Source organism: Serinus canaria, chromosome Z, assembly GCF_022539315.1.
Source record: "Serinus canaria isolate serCan28SL12 chromosome Z, serCan2020, whole genome shotgun sequence".
Lineage (NCBI taxonomy): Eukaryota > Metazoa > Chordata > Aves > Passeriformes > Fringillidae > Serinus > Serinus canaria.
Genome location: NC_066343.1, coordinates 33929892 through 33957383, shown reverse-complemented (window position 1 = coordinate 33957383; position 27492 = coordinate 33929892). Strand labels below are relative to the sequence as shown.

The 27492-nt window shown below is 38.1% G+C and overlaps 1 long non-coding RNA gene across 1 annotated transcript; it reads right to left on the bottom strand.

The window, feature by feature from the left end:
* Nucleotides 1-1290: 1290 nt before the first annotated feature.
* LOC127061020 (uncharacterized) lies at nucleotides 1291-27250 on the bottom strand. Its single transcript, XR_007780424.1, has 3 exons — nucleotides 26376-27250; nucleotides 23873-24003; nucleotides 1291-1464 (listed from the first exon to the last, which is right to left on the bottom strand). It is a non-coding gene; the product is annotated as an uncharacterized LOC127061020 (long non-coding RNA).
* Nucleotides 27251-27492: the final 242 nt, after the last annotated feature.

Below are 27492 nucleotides of genomic sequence, written 5' to 3'. Positions count from 1 at the left end.
TGCACAAGGCAAGCAGAGCACAGGATAAATTTTGTTATCTAAATCTGTGCATCATTGCATTTCAGAAATGTGCTTAATCCAAGTTCTATAGTGAATTAGCTCTGAATTAATTATTAAATTAGAAAGCAGAAACCTGTCTCAGGTCTGCACAGGAAACATCTGGAGATCTCAACCTTTGACACAAGATTTGTGAAAGAAAAAGAGTGCCTAGTGGTCAATGCACTGGTGCATTCTAGCTGTTCTTAAGTCTTCCATGGCACCTTGAACAGCTGTAGTGACTAAGTGGCATAAAGTGGAACTGCTGTAATGTTTTCCTGGCATACCTTGAGGACCAAATTTAACCTCAACTGTTTGGACTTAACGACTACTGGAACCATGTAAGAGTGACCAGAATCTTCCTTTTTTAAAGTATTTTCAGCCAAAGGTGGACCTTTGCAATGAAAAGCTCACTTGTCAGAAAGATGGATATAGGCATAGCAGTCTGTCTTCTCTCTTCTCAATGCTTGTTCCCCATGTGGGCTTGGCGGCACTGGACTAAGCATTGAAATTTCCAGTTTGTGGCTGAACTAACCATCTTAAAATGGAATTGACACCAGGTAGGCCTAGTTCTGTGATAACTAAAGAAAACTTGTGTTAGGAACTTGGAAGAGCTGTGGTGGCCACTGACAGAACATACACTATTTAAATGAGAGTATTTCCCTTGCAGAGAACTGATTACCATGTGTGGTGTTGCAGTATTTCTATTGCAGAGATATGTTTTGTATCCTGTGTGGTTAGATCTCACATATCTCTCTTCAGACATATTCAGATTGGGTATTTGCAGCCAGAACTTCCACCTGGGTTGGTTGTCCCTGCTGCAGAACAAACTATGTGATGTGTGACTCATTTGTTTCTCTCTCTCACTTCAATATGCAACTGAACTGCTGTCCACCCTCTACTTCAAAACCTTAGTCCAAACAGCACATTTTTATTCCAAATTGTGTCAGTCTAAATCTCTTTTATTTTAGAAACATAAGCATTGTATTAATAGAACATTTACAATTTGTGTTCTTTTCTTCTTGTCCCACTTTTTGCTTTTACTGAATTGACTAATTGTTGTTTCTCTTAGCATATTTGAATTAGAAATATAGCAGACATTATGAGCAGACTTGTACTCAAAATCACTTTGATGGAGTTAAAACAGGATGACCATAATGAAGTCAAGATCACCACAGCAAAAGTAATTCAGCCAAAATAAATAGTGCAGCATGTTTTGAAATGCTGTCATCTCACCAAATACAAAATGTCCAAACTTCAATATGCAGAGTGATAAGTAATAATATCATGTGTCTGCATGAGACACATGATATTATAGGCTGAAAAGTGATTTTCATATGCTATTTTGAAGTGGTATAATGGACTAATCGGATATTAATTTTGGATAACACATATAATATGCGCTGTAGGCAAGGTAGAGCTTGAGGCCTGCAAGATAAGAAATAAAAACACAATTGGCATAAATTCGGTCAGTAAGGTGTCCAACAGAAGCTTATGAGGTTTGGCTCCAAAGGTTCATATTCTACATATCTTCTAGTTATTGTCATGCAGGCCTCCTCTCATAAGAATGAAACTGGAAGAGAAGCAAAGGAATAGCAATCCTGTGTCAATTACATTTATTTACCTGAAGAGTTAGACTCCAGCCTCATACAAAGTGTCTTAGAAACTGTCTTGTCACCAGTGTTTTCCGTACTTACTGTTTTGATGTAGAAATTTCAAGGAGGTTGATGCTCTGACCAGATAAAGGCCATGTGCTAATGGAATCCAAAATGACCTTTAGCCTCTGTGTGTTTACATTAAAGTCACACTGGTTTTATACAAAACCCCTCTACTTTTACAGCACTGCTATCCACTAGTTGTCAGGTATAAAAGTGGGGTCTCTAATGACTTCTCCTGCAACAACAAACAGTGGAACCATTACTTGAAGGTTTTATGAGGCATAGACCCTGTAATCTCTGTACTGAGAAACATGAAAATGTGATGCATGCAGTCTTCACATAGTTGCAGCTAGATGCCTCAGAGAAGGATACAATAAAAATAAGGTGAGATGAAGTGAGAATTTCATTGTTGTTGTCAGATACAGGTATCTTTTGAAGCAAGATTTTTTTTTTCCAAAAATGCTGCAGTGTGTATTGTAGATTTCATTTGCCTGCAAATAATAGGAAGATGAATAGTTGACTATACAATCGTAATATTATAGGTAGTGCCTGCATCCTACTAAGGTTACAGGATGTGAAAGGTGGTATCCATATCAGAGACAAGCTCTTTCCTGTACTGGACTGTGATTGTAAGTGTTCCCCAAAATTAGGTTTTGAGTGTGGTTCAGATGTAGCAAATCTCATGGGAACTGTGTGTGGATTTAAAGCTGAATTTTTAAGATTAAAGTGGTGATTTTGTCCTCTTGATACACAGAAATGCAATAGATACCTATCTTCCAGAACCAATCTTAGTGAATTGGTTTGGCTCAGGAACCGCAGACATGCATGTTAAATTCATTCAGTAAGCTGATCATATTTAAATATTAGCAACAGATTTAGCCTTCTCATTCTGCCGCAGTTAGTTGACAGCAAATCTTTGTGATGAAAAATAGGAAAAGAACTATTGAACTTCTTGAGGCCTACCATATTGCAGAACTCGGATCAAAACCAGGATGAAATTGTGCTCTGTGTAGTGACTATTTTTGTCAGCCTTGGGAAAAAATATAAAGATGGCAGATAGTTGCAGACTTTGCTGAAAGCAAAACCAGCTTTTGATCATACCTTCACTATGGCTCACATGGCTCAATATCTGGTAGTTTCTTACATCCATGTAACACTGCAGGGCATTGAAGCATTTTAGAATCCCATTTTCTCTTAATCACCTCAGTCTAAATGTTTGTTTGAAGTTAAGCATTTAAGCAAACTGTAAATCTTCACAAACTCTTTCCAGGAGCTTTAGAGTAGATAAAGCTGTCTATGATAATGCAATCTTTTTCTCCATAATGACTGGGTTTTGCCTCTGAGGTAGGCAGAATAACATGCTCTCAGTAACACCACTGTGCTGACTAAGGCAAGCATTGATTACTAGTGCATTCCCTGACACCTTCTACAGTGGCGGGACTTCTTGTCTTTGTGTCTTCTTCAGTTCAGCTCCTTTGCTGTTTAGGTGGCTCTGTATTTTAATGGTCAAATTGATGTCTGCAGCGTGTCTTACTAGTATACTTGATTTTAGAAATAACAGCATTCTGGTGATGTTATCAGAAGAGAGAGAAGTTTGAAAAGTCATGGAAACTTCAACTTTTTAATGCACAGTTTTCCACCACAGAGTTTATTTCCCTGAAGGTACATATGTAAAAATGCCTGTGGAAGAGGCAAGTAAATTTCATCCAGAAAAATACAAAGAACTCCTTTGCCAGATCATCATTCTTGCCAATATACTGAAGCACAGAAAAGCACTGTATTGTTTGCAGATCCACGTAATGCATACCAGAGCACTAGTTGAAATTCTTTGAGGTTATAGGTAAAACGTGTGTGCGTGTGTTGGCAGAGCTAGTCTAGTCTGACAGGCAACACCTTTCATATATTTGTTACTCAGAGAGTTGCCACATCTACAAATTCAGATCAGGTGTGGCTAAAAACATTTTTTAATTGATAGACTAATGCCCTCTCAAGCACTGAAATTCTTACCTGTTTTTTAAATCATAAGATTTTACCTGAGAAAGGCCTGAGCACAGTTCTGCATTCAACTGTTTCGTAGCAAATTAGTGGAATACAATCTCTGTTCTCTATAGTCATCCCAGGTATTTCACAAAACTAAGTTATTGTAAGCAGTTAACAACTAAAAGATAAAATAAACTAGAGAAAATTTTAATGTTGGGGAATAAAGTGACTGAGAACCCCTCCAAAGACTCCCCAAACATAGGGTAATTGTTGAAATACAGCTTTCAGGGAGACCTGGACAGGGTATTGAGAACACAATGAAGTCCTTGTTAATAGGTGAATGTTGGTGCCCTTATAAGACAGAATCTTACCTTTCTGGCACCTCTGAAAACCTAAGTCTGCCGAAATCAAAGAAGAATATCTTGTTTTTTGAAGCTTTTCAGAATTTCAAAGTGCATCACAAAACAGTGGGTTTACGTCTTCGCTTCTCTAAGATATTTGGAAAATAGTTTGCTGTATGCAATTATTAATGCCAGTAGCTGAAGCTAGTAAACAATTTCAAGTGAAAAAATTGCCACAACATAGCTTGTGCTCCATCTGAATATTCTCGTAATTATTCCTGAATTACACTAACAGATAATTTTACTCCTTCTCTTGAAGAAAATGGCTTCAATTTTGTTGTTCTAATGGTAGAATATTTTTAATATAAATTCCCATTTATACCACTGTTTCACTTTAAAATTCACACTACAAATAGGACTGCTGATGTCTTAGAATAGTTCTGAGAAATGCAGTGAACTGGAGCTCACCTAGCTTGTGCCTTTTTGGTTTTGAAAACAAGCAAGCTGATTTTCAGTTGCTAATTCTTCTTTGCAAATTTTATTTCTGTACTGCTGAGTTAGATTCCTAGTGATTATTTTAAAAGACAACAGTGGTCTCAATTAATATGTAAGATGAAAAAGGAGCTTATAATCAGTTGGTCTTTGCTTAAACATAGTAAATGGAACAACTCCAATTATAATGATTGATTTTTCCAGAGGACAGGAAAGGACGAACATGTTCACTCTCAGGGCAGTTCACAAGTAGAAAAGAGTGTGAGATGAGAGGTTACTTTCTTCAACTAGTATCTGTAACAGAGACCACTGACTGATCCAAATGCAAATAGTTAATCCTTTGAGAGGGCCAAAAAATTTGGAGAAAAGTCTGGTAAATTATTTACCCTTGGAAAAGATACTTTTTACTAAATTTCCATACAAAGAAGCTGATCAACTCTACCATCTCTGTTAATTGCTATCGAAACCAGGAAGTAAAGTAACCCAATCACTTTCTGTCTTCCTAGGCTTGCCACATTTTCCAATTATAAAACATTTACATTTAATCAAAGCCAGAAAACAATTGATAACATTTAGGGGTACTTCTAAGCAAATCTTAGTTCCCTCTGTACCTAGTAGGTAAAAAGTCTTGACATGATTCATTGGAATGTGTTTGTAGTTATGTAGAAAGAAAAGAAAGCCACTTGTTAAATTCTGTGGCATTTAAGTAGTGGCTGAAGATTCTGTGTTCAGTTTTGCGATGCTGTAACATTACCCATGTTTCTTTCTGCTCTAAGCACAGCTGGTGAAAGAAGAATAACACATTGTTTAATTGTCAATAGTCTTATCATGAAATGGGTGGCTTTTGCAATAGGAGCTTTTACAGTCATTTCATATTTCAAGGCTTTTTGTATATGGATCTCATCAGGAAGTGAATGAGACAATAAGAATTGGGAATTGTGGCACCAGCATTCCCAGACACATTTCTTTATTCCATATGGAGAAAAAAATGCTTTAAAATGTTTGCAAAATTTCAGTATATTTTCCAAGTGATTTTTCTGTTAAATATTTTAACCAAAATCAGACTTATATGGCTAGCTACAGAAACAAGGCTTGTCACTGCCCCCCTTCTCTGCCCTTAACCACACATATGTTTAAGGGTTTAAAAGAATAGCATTGCTAGGTAGATCCTGAGATCTCACCAACGAAGTGATGAGTGCTACAGACTTCTATAACCTCACTGAAGTAGCTCTAGCAGCTAGCAGTAGCTCTAGCAGCCAATTGTCTGCAATCACTGACTCAGGAGGATTACTCTTGCTCTCACTATCTTAGAAAAGCCATAGTGTCCTGGTATCCAAAGCAGCAAGCTTATGCTTACTTAAGTGGAGCACTCTTGGAAATTTAGCTATTCTCAAAAACTCAAGGTTAAGTAAAAGACGTAAAATTCAAACTTTTCCAATCTTTGGACTTGCTTTCTGATTTGGATCCCTAATCTGCCAAAACCAGGATGTAAGGATGGGTATCTAGGGGATCAAATACAAAAATTCAGGTTCTTTGTTAGAGATGAAATATACCAACCAAGGAATTCCAGGGAAGAAGACTGACTTGTTATTTTTGTGGCAAATTGGAAAAGTTATCTAAGAATAATCCTCCTCCTTTTTTGTTTGTTTGTATGTTTGTTTGAAAGCATGAAGTGAAAACTGAATCGAGATTTGCAGAATTTTGGTATTTTCTCCCAATCCTTCAGTCTTACATTTACACAAACATAGAAGGAACACATTTTGCCTATTCCCAGACCTTTGTGGAAATGAGTGAGGTAAAAACATGTTGCACAGCCGATGAAAACTGTTCGTGCCATTTTGCAACTAGCCTTTTTTACAAATGCAAAATGTTGGGCACAGGGGACATCTACTGCCAGCAAGAGGGAGTGCACTGAGGGCATTTGGACATTGAGTTCATACAATAATGTTGAAGGAATGTAAAAGTTACAGATGTCATCAACCATTGCTACTAAATTATTTTTCAAGTATAAGGAACTTGTGTAGGATTGGTTAGCAGATTTGATCCAGTACCTAGAAAATACATCAATGGATAAAAGGCAAGAGCAATACTAACATAATTCTTAAAAATATGGAAAGTGTGTCAGAGCAATTTTCAGGGAAATTTTAGATTGGGGCACAGTGATATTTCACTGGAAAAAATTTATTTACTATTTATTCTTGATATTGTGTCTATTTTTAGTTGTGTAATTTTAATGAAACACTGTATGCTGGTTTTCCATTTGGAAAATCTGTACCACATATTAAACAGCTGCTGAAGCTTCTTCCAAACATACATTTATCTATTTTTATGGTGTTTTATTCTTTAGGAGGCTAAGAAAATGCATTTCTGATCAGTAAGAGTATTCCTATTAATTTGGGACATTTAGCCTAAAAGTCAAGAAACAGACAATGTACTGTAAAGAAAAAACTGAAATGTTAAATATAATTGTGTTGCTCATGTCTGTCAAAAGGATTTTTCAAACATCTTTTGACTTCTGAGTGCAGCACATTGTCAGTGTGTTCACTATAAACAACTATAAACACTATCTCATGTGCTTTGTTGATTAAAATATTGTAGCAGTCGGGAGCTGCTCAAGCTCAGCTAGTTAAAGCAATTTCAGAGAAGGCAAATCTAAATAATTATGGGGATCAGAAAAAAAAGTGAAAAATATACCAGAGTTCTGAACTATATGGCAGTACATAGATCTTAATCTTAATAGTGCTCAGCAATCTAACATTTCTCTTCTTGGTGCCTTGCACCAAGTCCACAGTTGATGTCTCTGGTTTCCACCTGAAACTGGCTATTGGACCTTTATCTCTGATCCTGACAGTGCTGTGAAAGGGGTTAGACCATTTCCCACCTACAAGGTAATACTGCAGTTGCACCTGGAAGACCCTTGAGATGTGCTCTGCCACCCACCAGGGAACACTCCTGACGCAGTTTGTCAGGATGAGTCTGAACAAATTTCCATTTTTTTGGACCAAATCTTGGCTAAGATAATTTTTCACCTGGGCCACAAAAAACCCACCCCAACAATAAAAGCAAACCACCTTGAAAACAGAACTCTTTACAACCCATTTCCTCCCTGGGGGAAAGATGAAAGTACAAACAACATATGGTTGATGTTAGCCATGCTGTTTGAAGCCCTAGCAGAAGCTCAGATAGCATGGGAATAGGTGCTGAGTGAGAACGAACAGTAGAACAGTGATCTTTAGGTAATTTCTGAGGGGGGCTGCAAGTGTTGAAATGGAAAGACACACTGATGTTGCAGAAAACATTTTTTGCTAGGATTTTAGGGAAACAGGCTGTTGAATGGGGAGCTTAACATGTGGTGAATAATCCATTACTTGGTTTTTATTATTCAAGTTACAGCAGTTGGCCCTCAAATGTTTATTAGCTGTTTAATGCAGTTAAATTTAATATAAATGAAAGGTTTTTCTCGGTTTTCATTGTTGGGCTTTTTGAGGGAGAAGTTTGTGAGTTTTTGCAGGAACAGAAGAGGTTGGATGTTTTCGCTTTTAGCATTATAGATCTATGTTCAAGTCAAGGGATTAGTAAATATTTTAGCTAGTGAGGAAAAGATTGCATTTGTCAAATTTCATTTTTAATATTTTGAGTGGATGCCAGAAGGAAAGCCAGATTATCATTCTGGGCCCAGTTTTAGGGGTTTAGACAGTAAAGACAGTTTTGCATTCTTATGAAACATGCTTTATATTTTCTTATGAGTCAGTAAACATGCAAGTCCTAAAGCAATGAATACCCCTCAAAAGATTCTCTCTTGTTATTGCTCAAACTTGCAATTATAATATGCTGCTGATCAATTTTTCTATCAGAGTTTAATAACAAAAACCAACTAATTTATGGAAAAATATCAAGCCAGAAAGGTTTAAATGTTGACACTACTTCACTGGAAAAATTATCATTCCTGTATAGGATACACTATCCTAGATTCTTCCTGTGGCTAGTCACTTATTCCTGACTGTCCCCCTGTGAAGAATGTTATCTTAACCATGAGGTCTCCCCTCACTCCTCCACTGTTCGATGTGCAATGTTTCTACTTTTTGTGATCACCACTCACCCTCTCAGGTTTGATACAAATGTCTTACTACAGCTTGACTCCCAAGCTGAAAATCTTAGTTCTCATGTATGTATGTATGTCTTCCAGCTTCCTTCTCTTTGATCTTCTGCAAAACATTAGCCCAGGATGACAGCAATTTTTGGACTCAATTAGGCTGTGAGCAACAGTGCTGTGACTATTTTTCAAGTCCTTAGGAAGTGGTGCAAGTATGTCTGACCCAATGCTTCCTAAAAGCATCAAGTTATATTAGTACTAATCTTACAGTTATGGGATACTACATATGCAAAGCAGTGACTTAAAAATATATTAACTTCGGACTGGTTAGCTAAGGGCAGCCTTTTATGCTTAATGCAAATTTTTTATTGCTGTGCAAGTGCTTTTAAACAATACTGTACAAAAGAAAAATTACAAAGTAATATCTCATTGTCAAAGATTGTGAGTAGAGGTGGAAATCCTTGGTTAATTACAAAAGGTGATGTGTATAACTCAGATCTGAGCTACACTGTCACCTTATGAGGGCAGAGCATGAGGTTTCCTTGTACACTTCCCATGTGTATGTGCACAGATCAGCCAGGAAACTGCAGATACATATGTTTCCTTACCACTTAACTGTTCTGGCTAGTATAATCAGAGAATTCAGGTAACTTTTCTGAACTGTTTTGTAGCAGTGATTCCACAGGAAGTAATCTCCAGATTTTTTTAAAATTTCAAGTCTCAAACTGTATTAAAAGATTGTGTCTTTGAATTTAACATCCATCCTCATGTAAATATTTCTGTATTTAATTGGTAGCCTTTGGCATTATAGTATAACTTTGAGCCAAGATAAGTTTGAATTTAGTGCTGCTGGTATTTTTTTTCATGCTGGAATGTAATATTCTGGAAAATAGCAACAGACACTTAGACAGGGGCCATCTAAGATATATCTGGGGGAGAACAGCAAGGTGTCTGGTTCTTACACAGTTGAACAGTTCGCTTTCCAGAACCTAGTTTGTTGTAATTACTTTTTTTCTTAACACTAAACAAAATACCTGTGTCTAGGCCTTTGATTAGCTTTGTAAAGCAGCCTTGTCACAGCAGAAATCTGCAAGTACTGCAAAATGCAAGGCGTTTTATGCAAACATGAAGCAATTTTTTTGCCCTCTCTAAGTCTCCATGGAGAGCATCTTCTACACTGTGTCAGCGCAGCATGTTTTTGGTAGTTAGGCAGCTGCTGCTCTGTGATCATTTTGGTTATAGAGACTATTCTGTCTGTCTCCCTCACCCTGGTAATTATGTTCAGTGCTTGACACTGCTACCTGTTTGGGGCAGGGATCAGGTGGTTTTATTTGGGTGTCTTCTCTAATTGTATTATAAGGAGTGTGCAGCAAAAGACTGTGTGCAGTACTGCAGTGCAGAAATTTATCAAAGAGAAAGTGCTAAAGGATCAGCTATTTGTAGCTGTTCTTGGTAGACAGCTGCACAGGTTAGGCGTCTGCGTGCCTTTACACATGTAGATGAGAAATTAGTTTCTCTTTTGCAAAACAAGACTCAGGACTTCAGATGATATTAACCTTTTACTGCAGTGCTTAATAAGAGAACTTCCAAAAGCTGTTGGTCTTCTTTATCTTCCCTAATGTATGGGCTGGCAATTAAGAAAGTCAGCATGCTCTACTAAATCTCTGCTTGTTATGAAGTACAGCCTCATTTTTTGTATTCACCCACTTTTTTCTCACTCTTTTTTATTTTCATTTTACTGAACATCTGAGAAACCCACCAAATACCATACAACTTCATTGATATAAGGAGAACTCCAAATATTTCCTAGGACATTTAAATCCTCCTAACTGTTTATAAAACTCAATTTTATCCTAGCAATATGCTTAGTTTTATTCTGCCAATATGCTCTCAAATATCAGATGCTTTGGAGGCTATGGCTGGGGCAGAATTGGTCATCACCCTCTCTTCTGTGCCAGTGAAAAATGCACACCTAGCTCCTGCTGAACTTCTGCATATTAAAATGGCCAGTGTTGGGTAGCCTTTACTTCCTGGACTGGAAACTAGTGGTTCATTCCTCACCCATGTATCTATTTCAGCCAGGTACTAACCTGTGGAAGTAGTGGTAAATTTAGTTATTCTGCTGCAGTTTAATCTACCATTGTTCATACCAGTGTTCATCGATGTCGTGGTTTAAGAGGAAATGAAGTTTTTTTGTGATGGTGTGGGCAAGCCAATCGGTGTTCAGATTTAATATTGGCACCTGGTTTGTCCACTGAGGGCATGGATAGGCCTCTGAGAACACAGGGGTTAAAGGCTGTGATCGCCCAGGAGAGCTTCCTCTTGGAGTCCCGCTTGAGAGTGAGCAGACCCTCAACCCTCCCTGCCCGGCTCCGAGCTGGGCAGGGGGGGGAGGGGAGCCATGTGGCCGGAGAGAGAGGTAGGCCAGGCCTGGGCCCAAGGGTGGAGGAGAAGATTACATTGCAAGGGCTTCGGGCAGCCATCCTCCATTTCCCCCCCCCTCCACCCCGGAGTGAGGGAGAGAGACAGAGCCGGTGCCGGTGATAGTGGCCCGGCGTGAAGGAGAAGGGGGGGGTGCCCAGCAGGGCAGCCAGGCGTGGGAGTTGACGAAGTAAACTGGCAGAGAGCTTGGGACTTTTAACCCCTCTGAGGAAGATGGGAACCTTGCAAAAGCCGAGTCTTCCTGAAGTTGATGAGATTGAGAAGATGTTGAGATTGAGGAGATGTTGAGAAGAATTCTAGGTGGGAGGAGATGATGGAGTGGCTTTGGGCTGGACTTTTTTTGTGTAGCCACAGCAGAACCGCGGGTGTTTCTGTGACACAGAGACTGCGTTCTAGGGGGAGGCGATGGCTCAGAGCCAGGAGAGTGCAGTGATGTGGAGGAGTGAACAGAGACGATGGGCGAGGAGGGTGGTGGTGGTGCCCTCTGCTTCGAAGAAGAGAAGAAGAAGAAGACGATCTCTGTTCAAGAGACCCCTCGGCCCCAGGGGGTGAAATTTGGGGGGGACAAGTGTCCCAAAAGGAGAAGGACTGTGCTCCCTTTGGAACTGGTCAAAGTATCCTTAAAATGAAAAACCCTAGAAGCAGCTCTGATCCATGTGCAGTGGTGAGAGCACTGGACATGGAAGGCATGTGGCGCAAGAGGGACTCCTCTCTTCTCGAGAGACTGAGAATTGATTGTCTGAAGGGTGGCAATGGAATTGGGAATTTGGTGGGGGGAGGAGGAAGAATTTGGAAGGTTTTCATCTTGTGTTCTATGTGTTTTGTGTGTCTTCCTTTGTAGTTGTAGGTTAATAAATGTTTTTTTTTTCCTTTTAACCTTAAGTTGGAGCCTGCTTTGCTCTGTCTCTGATCACATCTCACAGTAGGTGCCAGGGAAGGAGGTGATCTCGTGGGGGCACTGGCATTGTGCCAGGCTCAAACCATGACAATCTATGTATGAATTACAGAAATGAAGAATGAAGTAGCTGACAAGCTGTAAAGGGCTGTGCTACCCAGTCTAACCTAAACACAGTCATGATATCAGGAGCTAATAACAAGGTGTAAGAGTCTGCATAGTGAAATAAGCAGACTCTAAATTCAGTTATATTCACAGTCTTTCTTTTAAAAGTCTCCCTTGGAAACTTCTGCAAGGAAAGAAGTAATTAGGAAATTATTGAAATTATCTAATGACATTGTTATCTCCTATTTCTATGGTTACTTCATAGTTTGAAGAGGAAGAAATGTTACTGACAGGTAATAACCTGTATGTGCATTGACAGTTGACATTCCTAACTTACAAGCTTTCAAGTTTGCTGATTCAAATCTGCTAAACTCATTCACCATTCATGCCAGTAGTACATTAGCTTTTTGGGGTTTTTTTAATTTGTTATATTTCTTCTTATGATTTTCCACCATTCCTCAATTGTATTTTAAGCTATGTTAAAAGAGATTGATCTAATACTGATAGAAAAATTAACTGGAATGATCAGATCAGAACAGAATTACATACTCTCAAGTTCAGTCATTCAAATATCTATTTCTTTTTTTTTCTTTTTTTTTTTTTTTTAATTATTACCCACTCCTTAAAACAACAATGAATTTACTTAATTCCCTCAGGATTAACTAAGAATTTTTCTATAAAATTGTTCTGGCAATTTTGGCCACTAGAGAGCAGATTTGCACTATAAAGAGTAATGCATGCTTCCCTGAGATTTCAAAAGGTAGGGAACAGCATACTGTGAATAGAACTTGGTAATATGCATATATTAATATCTTCTTCTGAAAGCTACTTTAGATTTCTTCTTAATTATTATAAATTGTTTCTTTCAGAAAGAATTTCTCTTTATAGTGGTTAAAAGTTACATGTGTTCAAGCACTTCAATAAAATTCTACAATTCTCTTCACATTAACTTGAAATTCAGGAAGGAATAAAACATTAATTAATATTGTTTCAAGTATACACCCTGGTAGATATTTTATGAACTGATGGAAAATAATTAGCTCAAATTAGTTTATGACTAATTCTTAAATATTTCACTCTCTTAAATCCTTTACTTGGACTTTCTTTTCAGGTTTATCTAGGAACAACTTAGACACACCTTTTGGCTTTTGAGGTATTGCAAAGTATTTATGGTGAGGCAGGGCAGGGCTTTCACATTCTGTTTTCAAGCTTTTTGACCATCTGAAATGGGCAAGGACTTGTCAAAAGGAGAACAGGAAAGCTCAGAACCCTGTTGTGTGTCCAAACACACCACAGAGCTGTAATATTCTAAGTTTGTTAAAATCAGTAGTTGTGCTAATTCCTTGATAAAAAAGGTGTAAACCCAAGACTTACAGTCAGGCAGATACCCTTACACATGTTGCATCTTTCAACTGAGGACACTTAATAGATATCAAAAGTGGTATTTGGTATATAATTTGTATATACTTAGAGACACTATTTTGATATATATTTTGACATATATTTTTTATAAAAATGTTTATTTTTAAACACCTTAGATGTTTTTATTGCTTCACTAGCACACCATGGAGAAAAAGTGCCACTGAACAAGGTTACAAACTGACATGGTCGGTGTGACAGCCAAGATTCAGGAGCACACAGTGATTTATCCCTTACAGATTATTGTGGTAGTACATACTCCTGTATTAGGTAGTACATATTCTACACATGCAGTTTGCTAGCCGAGTTAGAGGCCAAACATACAATATCCTGTGATTACAGCAGGATGCTCGAAGAACTTATTTTTCTACTCAATTTCCTTTGTTGTGTTCTGTCAACTCGAATGGATCTGTTCATAAAAGGCGATATTATAGCTCTGAAGTTTTGAAAAAACATCTGTATTAGAAGCAGAGAGTGTTTTAAGTGTCCTATGGTCTCATTTAAGATTATCTTATAGGTTCTAAGTACAGAGAATCTAGCCTATATAGCAGTTGTGTATCGCCTTGTGAGGTGTGGCTTGAATGTTAAGAACCACAAAAATTTCAAATTAAATTTGAATCATCTCTGAGTTATGTGAGGGGACAGTGAGTTCTGTGAGGGGATTGAGAAAAACATTTATTTCACTTAATCTTGTTATACTCAAAAAATGGCTGAATATATTCTTGGACATTTTTACCATATGCTTGTTCTCTGTTTTGGCTTAACTGACTACGGAAAAACAAATTAAACTGAGATGTGTAAAACATGAATAGGAAGAGAAATTCAAATGCATGTCCTCAGAAAACTTCAACCATAAAATCTTATGTAACTCAGATATTCTAAAATGCTTCTGCACTGAATCCATTCTCCAAACTATACTCTCACTATTTTTGCCTTTGTGATATCTACTTGCTGCTGGAGAACAAGATGATGGGAAACAGAAAACATATTTCTCTCTACCCAGACAGGTACAACTTCTTGGCTGCTGTACTGTACATAGAAATTATATAATTGTTTTTTAAATACTACGGTTTAATGAAAACCTAACATCATTTAAGCTTAATGATAACCTAACATCATTTAAGCAGGGTTGAAGGTTCCTATGAGTAAAAGAGAAGAATGGTGAAATCCAGTTCTGGAATGGTGAAATCCAGTTCTCTTCAGCGTTTAGAAAGGAGATATGAGAATGATCAGCTATGGCTCTGTCTTGTCATATGAGGTGCAATGATATTATGATGTCTCATTTACTTTCTTCCTAAATAATCAAACAGTATGTTCACTTTGTCACTCCATGTGGTTTATTTCCCTAGATCTCCCTAGAGTTTCAAATACACTAGGAGATGTCACTGTCCTTTTCTAGCAATTTCTCTATCCATGATGGGAATCTGAGAATTCCACAATCAGCACCACAACCATAACCCTTGCTGATGTCACCTTGACGATGTCCCCTAGGGTTCTCTGAGACAAAAACTGGACTTGTCAACAGCTGCTGGCAGAATCCAGCTCAGCAACTCAGGTCATGGCTGCTTCTATTCCTTTAAGGCAGCTACATCATTATAAACATTAAGTAAGGAGAGAAGATTCTGCAGAATTTGTGCCTGCTATTATATCTAACTTAGCTATGCTGGAACTCTCAACTGGATGTACATGGTATAGTTTAAGTATTATATCTTTTGTTAATTGCCGTGCATTCAGCCCAGCTACAAGGAAGGCAGAAGCTGGTCCTAAGCATAGCCAACTCATCAGAAACCAGCTGATCAGAAAACAACTGTTGCCCTGAAATACTTTATCACAGTATGAAAGTGTGTTAGGTGTAAGCAGTATTTCTTTGGGCACTAATGAAGTCAGATTTATAGTGCTGAGTAGGCAGTGGATTACTGGGCTTAATTGTAATTACAGTATGTGCAACTACCACTTCTTGCCCACTTTATCATAAATGACAAGAAAGTGGGACCAAGATGAAGTGTTCTCTGATCAGTGGTTTTGTAATTACAATTCTATTTATTGCCATCAGCACTTTGGGAAATTCTGATTTTTCATATCACAGAAAGGAAAAAAGGAAGCAAAACACAACTTCCTCCTGCCTTAGTCTGTCCAACTGAATTTCCCAATATTGGCAGCTTTGCAGAAGCTAATATGCTAAACCTTATGTTTTACTTCTGCTGACAGAGTACAGCAACTTTTTTTAAGGCTGATAGGAGTCAGAATGGATCTTCTACCATTTGATTGAAAAAAATTCAGGTTAGATTAATTGACTACTTAGATACTCAAATTAACGGCCTAGACAAGCAGGTTGTTGCACAGGATGATGCTAAGCACTGAGATGCAGTGGATCATGGAGAGTGGACCAGCATATGCAGTAGGTTTTGAAGCTGACTGGAGTACTTGCATCTCTTCCTTCTAATCCATATGCAACTTCTTCTATCCTCCTTACTATAGTTTTCCTCCTGTTTAGCATGGAAATACCAAGCTCATACACCCACAGATTTCTGAAAAATAGATCTGTAACTAGTCAGAAGCTTCTGCTTATTGCAGGGAAGTGTGATTCTTCCTGTAGTGTCAACTCCTGCTGTGCCAGAACGATCTTTGAGATTCAGGGGGAAAATAGCAGGGGCTATTTTAAACGTTGTAATGTTAATCAAAAGCTACCATCCAGTAACTACTTCTAACTGAGAACAGTATCAAAGTTTATTTCTGATTCTTTCTAATAAACCCCTGCTTCTCCTGTGTGCCAGAAATTTCTAGGAATATGCCATAGTATTGACTTTGTGCTTCTCTCTTAAGACATATGGTTTCACAATGTGAAAGAGTATGTGAAACAGTATGTGAAACAGCCTCTGAATAATAGCACTTAAAAATTATATCTCTGTCTTTTTTTAGTGGAGTAGTGCTCATCAAGAGCACCTTCAAAGAGTGGCTAATATTAAGGCATCTTGATGTATTTCTAATGTTAAGGTGCCAAACTGCAAAGATACACTGGCAGTGAAATGTAATGATGTATACATATTGGAGTGTATTATATAAATATGTTGTGGGTGTTCGAATTAAATTGGAATAGATAAAATTTAGTTAATAGTATTTATGCAGATTATTTATGCTGGTTGAAGATTGTAATGTATGTTAATTTCTTAAACTAGGGAAGACTCCAGCAGAAACTTAAGTAAGGATCCCAGACATTTTTGCTCTTCTCTAAAGGTCTTCTGACTTCAAGCATAGTAAATGTGTTTATCTAGTGCAGTACTTTCTTACAGCACTGATGACTTTTTTTAACCTTATGTTGATGTTAGATGAAAGAAGGTTTGTTGTGTATGTGATACTGCTTTTCATTGCTGTGCAGCATTAGCCTGGAACTCAGGAGAACAAAGGTGGACTCTAAGCATGAATGAATATTTCTAAGTATCTCAATCTTAATTCTCTTTCTGAGAAGTGGAAGAAATTTTATTTCTCTGGTATGATACATCATAGGATTTTAAAGTACTCACATGCTAAAGAAGAAGCAAAAAATATTTAATATTGAATGCAAAATTTTAATAGTTGCACAGAAGAGCTAGCAGAGGATCATTATTCTCTCTTTACCTTGCAGATGTTCAAGGATGTGAAATAAGCCTCCTATATCAATGTGAGAAGAAAAATACCCACACATTATATATTTCCTACAAACTTTCTTAGTATTCATTGCATACAAAAAGAAAATTATAGTTTTGTTTATCTGACATACCAGTATATTTTCACAATGTTTTCAAATATTAATAGAAAAAAAAATAGAAGTATTTCTGAAACATTTCTATCCTAGGACAATTTCAAATAAATAAGTAGTGTTTTCTGCTACTACAAGCAGTCATATTGCTAGCAAAGTTCTTTGAATTCACTGTTTATTCACCTTTATTCACTTACCTCTATAAGTTTAAATTATATACATTTTCCTCTGAAAATAGAATCAAGGCCATTGTTTTGCCCTGTGTCTTAGAATTAAACAGTTGCATAGTTTTGAAGTTATTTGGTTCTTGATGTAGAGCTAATGAACTCCTCAGATATCATGGTCTTTTTCCTTTGAAGATAATGGAATAGTTATTTTTAAACCAGTAACATAATTAAAAAGCACTGTGAACTTGCTTTCAAATGATTCCAGTTTAATTTGATCACATAACTTTTCTGTTCTTTTTATCACTTGTTAAAGACACATGATTTACGATACTTATTATTGTGCAATGCTGCTTTTGAAGAAATGCATTAGATTTCTGAAAGTGATTGCATAAAATAAAAGACCCTCTGCCTCCTGAGGTTCATTCATAACCAGAACCGAAGTTGAAAACAATTTTCTACTTTTAGACACCTCTTAAAATTTCTGTGTCACAGAGTCAGTTCTGCTTTGTCTTGCCCAGTTGACTTCTTCCAGAAGATGAGGAAGGGCAAGTCTCTACATGGGTAGTTTTGGGAAAGTCAATAAAAACTTGTGCTTAGGACCCTAAATATAAAAAAAAACCAAACGAAAAAAAGACCGAAAACCCAAACAAGCAAACAAACAACAAAAAAACCCCAACCAAACAAAGAAAGCCCAAAAAAAGTCTTTATGGACAGTAATGTCCTTTACTAATTAAATGGTTTACATTTGTGCAGTGTGAATGATTCATTATCATAATTTCTTTATGCAAACCCAGAAAAGAGAAGATAAATGCTTATTCTCTTACCATTGAGATCACTTTAACCAGAGAGCTCAAATATTTTAGCTTTTTGGAGAACCCATGCTTTAGCTTTTCATCATATGTAATCGGCATGAAAATCCAGTGCCTTCTTTATCTGAATGTTGTGTGAGTAAAAAGCTACCTCACTTGGACGTTTTCACAATTAAATACTTTGAAAGTAAAATGTGCATTCAAGGAACACACAGTGCCAATGGCTCAGCTGTGTGTTGAAATGAACTGGAAAGCCTGGCCTGGTAAGGGGAGATTGAATGCAGCATTTGGGGCTAATGGCAAACTACAGGGTCAGTTCATCTGAAACCCTTTGTGATAGGGAGGTCCACCTTCACATCCCCCCACTGTTCCCAAGTCCTGAACTTTAGAATTATAACAAAAATATGTTCTTGGTCCTATTTACCTCCCCTGATAAGGACAGAGAGCAAATGAGTGAAGTGCAGCATAGCAATATACCCTGAAATACCCACCGAACCAGGATCTACACTACAGGCATCAGTGGGGAAGAGGATTCTGCCAGCACAAAAGCAGTGAACCTGTATGGGTTGTTGGTGCTGCTTGTGCTTAGTGTACTGGGTGCTGGTGAATTTTGTCATCAAGAAGCAAGAGATACAGGACCAAATCAATTTCTGTAGATACTGGAAGATAAAAATAATCATGACAAACTGAATTCAGAAGCATTCTTCTTCCACTGTGTCTGGTGCTGATTGTGTAATCCTGATTGTGAAAAGCTGTGGATTAGGGTTCCAGTTTCCAACCTCTGGGAATTTTTTTATTTGGTTTGATTGGGATTTTTCTTGGCTTGTTGCTTTGGGTTTTGGGTGGGCAGGGCGGGAGTGGAATTTTTTTATTTGTTTGCTTTTAATTTTGTTTTTAGAAGTTTTGTGCAAATTTTAATGTGAAAATGTTCTATGAAGGACAAAGTAAGCTTGAAGACATGCTAGAGTCTTGATAGGTTCCAGAGGAACTAAGAACTGAGAGGAGTTTTAGTTGAAATCCTACTTTTTAGTAGTTTTTCATCTATTACAGAAAAACCGATGGGATCATCCTTGCATCCTCTGGCCTACTCCTTTGAGAAATGATCAAAAGTATGATTTTATTGCATTGCAGACCTGGAGGCCCTTCTTCTTTCTTGAGTTCCAAATACATGTGGGTTTTTTTGGCAGCCTTTCATCCTCTGCAGGTTTTGAAAGTCTATTTGGCTGAAATTTAATTTTGTCCTGCAGCAGTATTTAATGAACCTTTGTCCCTCTGAGACGAAGATTAAAAACTGTCAGTAAGTCTATTATCTATCTTAGTTTCCACAGGTAATTGCTAAATTTTACTGACAAAATACTCCATCAGAACATTGTCAATTTTGGTAACAATCTGCGAGGAACTCTTCAATACTAGTAAGTCTGTAGAGGCAAAACTGATGAAACTGATAAAACAAACATAACCGTCTCACATTGTGTGTTCAGCTTCTACTGATGACTCAAGCTCTTTTCCTACCCCGGATGAAGTCAGGATTATTGGCTAAACTACTCATGTCCTTTCCCACCAGGCACAATACTGTAACTACTGTTTAATGCATAATCCACCGCATATGATACTGCAAGGAACAAGGCTGCCTCTCTATACCTTACTTATTCTAGGCAAACCACATACAAGGATGGATTAAAATGCTGAATCAAGATATCCCTAAATTATGCCACCATTTTGTTACAGACTTGTCTCAGCAAAGATGACTCAGCTCTTCAATGGTGAAGTAATTTCCTAAATTGTAGCATAGCTATAGAATGTGGCATAGATTGCCCAGAAATTACAGTGGTAGACAAAAGGCAAGAGAAGTGATGCAACTGTTTTTCTTCTCTAGATTTCTCCCTGGTTTTTTATTTGGTTGGTTTTGGCAGTCTCCCAAGATGTTTCTGTTCAGCTAAACACCAGATACTTAGCTGGTGTTTAGCTGAACAGTGTGCAAACCAGTGTGGAAACCTCACTCCACTGACTTCAGGGTCCAACTTCTCAAAAACTCTGAGGTCAACAGTCAACTACTGATCTTGGTGACAAGTGCGAACCCAGATGGATTTTGTCAGCCACAATGGAGCCATTCCAGGTAGACCATGTTTTAATAGATTGGAATCTGGCCTGCATACTAATTCCTTTTACTGTAGTATTTGTGGAAAGTGGAAAGAGAAAATGAGAGAATTCTTGTCCAAGAAGAGTTTACTCAGTTGCCTAGTACAAATATATAAAGGAGGTAAAATAACAGGACCCATTTTTTGCCTCAGGTGCAGCACCTCAATGTCCTGATGCAGGAAAACAACAGAATTATTCACAGAATATTCTAATTATTTTCTTCCAAAAAGAGATTTTACCTAAGAACTTTATTTGGTCAGACAAAAATGATTGATCCTTAAATTTAATTTATGTATTTCTTCCTTTCCCTGCAAAAAAGGTATCAACACACACATGTCCACATAGACTTTCAAGGTATCTGTCTGTCATAGTTTAGAGCTGGTACTCCCAGTATTTATGTACGTCTTGAAGCTGCATTTTGCACTAAATTTACTTTCCTTGGAGCATCAAGGCATTCCCAACCACCATGCTGTTCCCCTCTAATGCCACTTTGCAACATGTAAGCCTGGGAGTCCTGCAACTTGTCAGCCTCAGCTCTTCAGTCTTCACTATTTTGAAGCAGATTTAAGCAGATTTTACTTATTTTGACTTTTTTTTTACAGCACTTTATTTTTTTTACAAGTGTCTTTTGGCTTTCTAAGAATAAATCTGGGCAATTTCTACTGTCTTCTCAAGCTCTGTAGCTCACAATGTGTTACATAGAGCAATTTCAGTTGCTGCATTCATGTCCTGCTTCATTATTTATAGTACATAGTGTTTTTCCCTACTGGTCACATAAACCAGGAACCGGTGTCTGTTAAAATCTGCAAATGTTCTTTCTTAATGTAAATGAAGACAATAGCACCTGTTGGGTTACAATTGTGTGCTCCTTACCTTCAGATACTTCTTAATACACAGAATACATGTGAACTTGAAGGAATACTAAATAAATCTGCAGAAGGCAGACTTGACAAATCAGAGGGCTTGACAATGATCAGCTGTTGGAAGTTCAACAAGGGCCAGTTCTGGATTCTGCCCCGGGAGGGGGCAACCCTGGATGAACTGGCAGAAAGGGGAATGACATGATGGAGAGCAGCGCTGCAGAAATGGACGTTAGGGTCCTGGTTGAGGGCAATTTGAACAAGAGTCAGCAGCACCCTAGTTGGCCTGGGGGGCCAACCCTGTCCTGTCCTGGGGTGCATCAGCCACAGCATTGCCAGCCAGGGTGATGGAGAGGATTGTGCTGCTGTGCTCTTCACTGGGGTCACGTCACCTCAGGTGCTGGGGCTTTCTATTTTGGCAGTTTTGGGTACCAATACATAAAGGAGTAATTAGGGGCAAAGGAGGGCTACAAGGATGGTGAAGGGCTTCAAGGGGAAGCCATATGAGGAGTGGCTGAGGTCACCTGGTTTGTTCAGCCTGAAGAAGAGAAGGCTGAGGGGACACCTCATTGGGGTTTTCTACATTCTCATGGGGGTAGGTGGAGAGGCAGGCACTGATCTCTTTTCTGTGAGGAACAGTTTCAGGGCTTAAGGAAATGTCTTGAAGCTGTGCCAGGGGAGATTTAAGCTGGATATGAGGTTGGACTTGGAAGTCCCTTCCAACTCAGAATATTCTTTGATACTACATAACTGAGTACTGTCTCCATCTTTCCCTTACTTGGCACTAAGCTCTGAAGCCTGGCATTGCCAGTTTGGAAAGCACTCTAATACTCAGATTTTTTAGACTTTTCGCTGGTGCACAGAAGGTAGACCAAAAAGAAGCTTTAGGAATAGGAAATGGGAAGAGCAAATAAAAGCCCTTGAACTAAAACCATTTAAAAGTAACTAAATAGTGAAACTAGTAGGCAAGAAATGCCTTTTACCTGAATCTATTTGTGGCAGGAAAATCCCTACCTGAAATGGTGATCTCCTCTGTCTCTGCCCCATGCCATTCCCATTGTTGCTCAGATAACAGCTTTCTTGATTGTAAGTATCAGTCTAAATGCGTCAAAGAGTGCTTGTGCAGCACTACTGATTTTCTATGTACTGCTATATGTTATATGGAGTACCAATCTTATGCTAAACCTGATGCATGCCCTACAGGCAGGAAAAATTGTATATTTCAGGTACATTCAAAAAAAAACAACCAGAAAACCCAAACCCCCGCCCCTCCCCCCCCCCCCCTTCTCACTCAAGATACTAATTTTCCATCAAATACCAGGTAACTCAAGTGTTCAGGCATCTGTGTGAAGAGCTGGACATTTACAATGGTATGTTGTAACGTTTTAATTAATGTTATGAACTTCCTTTCTTATTCCAGTGAATTAGACTGCCATTTGGGATTTTTTTCAAATAATGAAGCAGAAGAAGAAAATATTACAACACAATGCTGAATTTTTATAACCCTGGCCAAGTGTTTCTTCAGATGGCAGTTCTCAGGTGGCAGTTCCTCAGGATCACACATGGTGATGTTGTGCTATAGGAGATCTCTTAACATTGCAGGGGAAAATAACTCTCTTTCCCCATTCCTCAGTCTGATCAGGAGCAAAAGTATTCTTTACCAAGAGGGATTTGTTACTACAAGCTCTCGTAAGCCATACTTATACAAATTAGGCAGCCTCTATGAATGATGGCAGAGTAGAGGTAGTTCTTTGTATATACATTTTAAATGGGGAAAATTAGGCTTTCTATACATAAAAATATCCTGCTCACCTTAGACCTGTTATTACATTTAAGCAACATGGGTAGGAATCACACCAGGGATTTTGTTTCTTATGCTGTATGTGGTATACAATTATAAAAATGTGGAACATTTCCATTCTTGGCAAAGCACATCCACTTAGTGGGTTGGAGCACAGAGCTTCAGACTCTCTTGAATGCATTTAGGCCTTACAACCAGAAATTAATTGCCTACTGCAGTGGTATGGATTCTTTTCAATAAACACTTCAACAGAATTTGAAAGAAATTTTGTTGAACTATAGTGAGTCTTTGTCTGTAGAGAATGAGTTTTTGAGAAATAGGAAATATATTTCTCTGTTGAGAGAAATATATTTCCTATTCTGTCTGTTGAGCACAGAACTGTGAACCAGTGTAAAATGATCCAGAGGAGACCATGTAGTGCCAGTTGTGAGGATTCTGTGGATGTGTCTGTCTGAGTTTATGGTGGGTAGATGTTGATGTTGTGTAACCAGTGATATTGGGTGACCCTGCAACCAATATGAATTGAATAGGTTGAGCAAACTCAGTTCTCCTGAGCAAGACACCTGAGCTGTAAAACCTCCTGAATGACCCAAGAAGAATGATGAAAGAGTGAGTAAGTCAGGAAAATTAATATAACCCAGGAAGATGCTCTATCACTTCCCCTCCTCAGCAGGATAGTGGGTCAGAAAATCAGATGACAAAAAGTCTTGTGGATCAAGACAAAGGTAGTTTAATAAACATGGAGCAAAGGCTATGCATGGCAGCAAAGGAGAACAAAATATATATTCTCTCTATCTCATTAGCAGCTATGTCCAGTCAAGTAGGGCTTCAGAACACATAGTACTTGGTCCATATGACAAACATCCAAAGAACTAATGCTTCCCACCCATTTCTCTTACCTTTTATTCTGAACAGATGTATTAGTTTATGGATTATTCCTGGGTCAGTTTGTCTCAGCTGTCCTTGTTGAAGGACATCCTTGAGCAAAGGGCAGCCTTGAGTGAAGGGCATCCTTGATGCTGTGGGAGCCCTGCAGACAAAACACTGGTATGTCATCAACACTCTTCTAGCTCCAAATACAAAGTACAGCGTTATCAGGACTGCTGTAGAGAAAATTAAGTCCACCCCCTACAGACCAAATACACAAACCAGACATGATACCACAATGAGTTAGTGATGTAAGTATTGTTTGAACTAGTTTTGGTTCAGTTTCCACTCTCCTAGCCTTGTGAAAGAAGAAATCTCCCTTGCAGTTCCGACAAAGTAGATTCCTAGAAAATCCAAAAATTAATCTAAGCCTATAAAATGAATACACCCTTAAAGGAGAGAGAAACTAGCGGTAAATAGTGTTTTCTACATATTTTATTTGAAGTAGCATGGCTCTGTAACAGGCTGCAGTATAGGGAAGAATGAGTAGATTCATATCCAGGAGTCAAACGTACCACACTGTAACCATGTGAGCTCTGTTATTTGTTTGAGAGCAGCTCCAAGAACATGGGAAAATTACTGCGGTAAGCAACTAAAGAAATGTTGTGTAATGTGGTGGTATCTGGACCAAATTGCTATCTAGCTGTACAAACTTAATACTGTCCATATGCTTGAACACTGAAATAGTCTCCAGGAAATGCAAATGCAGTCTGCATTCAGCAGAGCAGGACCACAGTATGCACTGGGGACCTAGAGCTGTAGAGGAACTTTCTAGCTGATACATGAGTGAGGTCAAGATAAAAAATTCTGATTTCTTTGGGATTGTCAGTGATCTACATGTTTTCCTGTAGAAAATGCTGGAGTATGTGTAAAAAAAATACGTGTCTGAAATAGTCTGCAAATTATTGTGAAGCAAAATATTTTGTAACCTAAAGAATATATGTAGAGGTCCCAATTTAATATTTAATTTTAATAGCAGCTTCTCATCTTGTGTCTACAGCATACTCATTTTGATCTCTCATGACAGCACAAAGAATTTTAAGTGAGAATTTTTCTCACTGGGAGCTGTCAAACAAGCCTTAATAAACTCTGTTAGCTACTCCTTATCCCACACAGTTATATCCTCAAACATGAGACCATCTACAATCATGCTGAGCCAAAAAAGTTTGAAAGTCTCACTCATCTGAATTAATCAACTACCCTGTGTGCAAACATAGCAAACAAATGCATGTTTCAAAGATGTACACTGTGTCTTTTTACCCTTCTCTCTTTAACCCCAGTAAGCAGAACAGGACCTAGCCTGTTAAGGTTTTTTTCAGATCAATCAGTCTTTTGATGCATAATGTTACCTTCTTGTACCAGTAGTGAATCGCTTCAGTGGGGAAGAAAGACAGAGCTGCTGGTGCCAGTTCTGCTGGCATAGATATGAATAAGGGGCCTTCAGAGCAAGTGTTTACCCATGGGAGGTCAGGAAATAGGGAAGGCTGGACGCTAAGGTCATGACAGCAAGGATTTAATGTTTTACTGGGTAGCAGCCAATGCTACACCTGTTTGAATATATAAAGCTAAAAGTCTCAAAGAAGTAGCAGCATTGAGATGTCTCTCCCAGCACCTCATCTGTTACATCTGCTCTCAATTCCTAAACAGCTACATCCGGGAAGACTAAAGTGACTGATTCCATCTAAGCTGTTAGCAGAGACAGGACTATGATACCTGATCAGTCTGATTATTTGCAGTTCTCTGCACATGCATAAGGAAAGCTCTATTGTCTTTCTACGTGTATAAGCTTTCCAATAGTGTTCCCTACCAAAGTATGACAAACAGATCACAGTGGTTTATTTCTGTGATTTATTAGTGGTGAGCAATGATCTCATTATCCCAGCAGAGGGAAATCTGGAGACATTGTCAAAGCAGATCAAATTTTACAGAAGTAAAACTAGCTCGATGTCATAAATATACCAGAATTAGCTAGTGAATGCCTTCCTTTTCAATTATGTGACTGCAGAAAATGATTAGCTGATGTTATTGCTTAGTATTCATTAGGAAATGTTCGTTTTTATGCTGCACTCCCAAGAGTAGTATCTGAAGCCTTAAATTCATTAGCGGTGTCACTTGACTACCTATAAAAATTACATCTGGTTTTGTAAGTTATTAAAACTTTTAAGTTATTGATAGAAGTCTGATATAGTATTTGGGATTTTTTTTCCTTCCTCTTTACATATTTCACATGTGCCAAAAGTAGATAACAGTTCTTCCCAAAAAATAAAGAAGTTACACTTAAGTATATTAAAAGCATCAGGTTTTATAGAAAAGGGTATATATTACTTGATGAAAACTCCTCTGGTGCTTAATAGAAAGTTATTTTGTGGAAAAAAAGGTAGGTTTTTTCCCTTTTTTTCTCTCTCAAGTTTTCATCTTTGGCAGAAACAAGAGAAAATATAATAGTATCTCCAAAAGGAAACTCTGCTGACCTACCTATTGTGGACAGTAACAGGAACTTCTGATGCCTGAGAAATGTATAAGTGGCTGAAGTTTCTCATGTAAAGGTAATAATGAGAAAAAAAAGATTACTGATTAGTCATGAGAGTGAGAAAGAATAATTACTTGATTATTATTGATTGTATTGAAACTAGTACAGAACCACAACCAAGTGGCTTAGGATAAATTTGATCTCATTGCTCTAAAGGAAAAGTCTGGCAAAAACTACACAGTGCCAAGTTAGAATTATTCTGAAGTGATAGGAAATAAAATATTTGCAGAACCAACCAACTACAGACTCCTACTCAATTTACTGAGCAACTTTCCTTGGCCTTCTAGGCAAGCCCTTACCACAAAACTGCCCTCCAGAATTTGAAATTTCATTTTCATACTACTAGTTATGAAAAGGAAAAATAAACATGTAATAAATGGAACCAGAGGCACACTGCTACTTGAAGCTCAAGAATGCTGACTCACCATCACAAGGAACTTCAGTTCCAGTGGTTGATTTCTCTTCCTTCCTCAAGCCTTCCCCACAGACTGTTAATCCCAGCACTGCAGGAGCATGCAGTGCAAAGATATATATCTTCTCCCTATTCTCCTCAGTTCAAAATATAAACTAAGGTCATCAGCAGTTTATACATATCAGACTGGAAGCAGTGGTAGGACTGTAGAGAATATGCCATACTCACTGTAGAAGTGATGAGTCCATGGATAGCTGACTCCGGAGCAAAGCTACTGGTTTTTATTTGCTTATTTAAGAGCTAATTTTAACCTTAGTCAGTTCCTTGGTTTTGTCAATTGTGGCTTTAAAAGCAGTCTCACCAACTTCACAACCACCAAAACTGGGGAAGGACATGACAGGGAGAAGATGCCAGGGGCAGGGAGACAGGAGCTGCCGGCTTTAGTTTCTCCAGGAAGCAAAACTTTGCAAAACTTTGACAGAGCAAAACTTTGCTCTGTCACCATAGCCAGCAGCAGGGCAGGGGACAATGCTGATTGTGGGGAACAGGAGGTGCCTCTGTTCCTGCAGCTGAGCCTACTGCAAATACAGTTTAATAATGTCTGTCTAGACAGCATGTGAACTCTATAATTTGTTTCAAGGATAAACTGT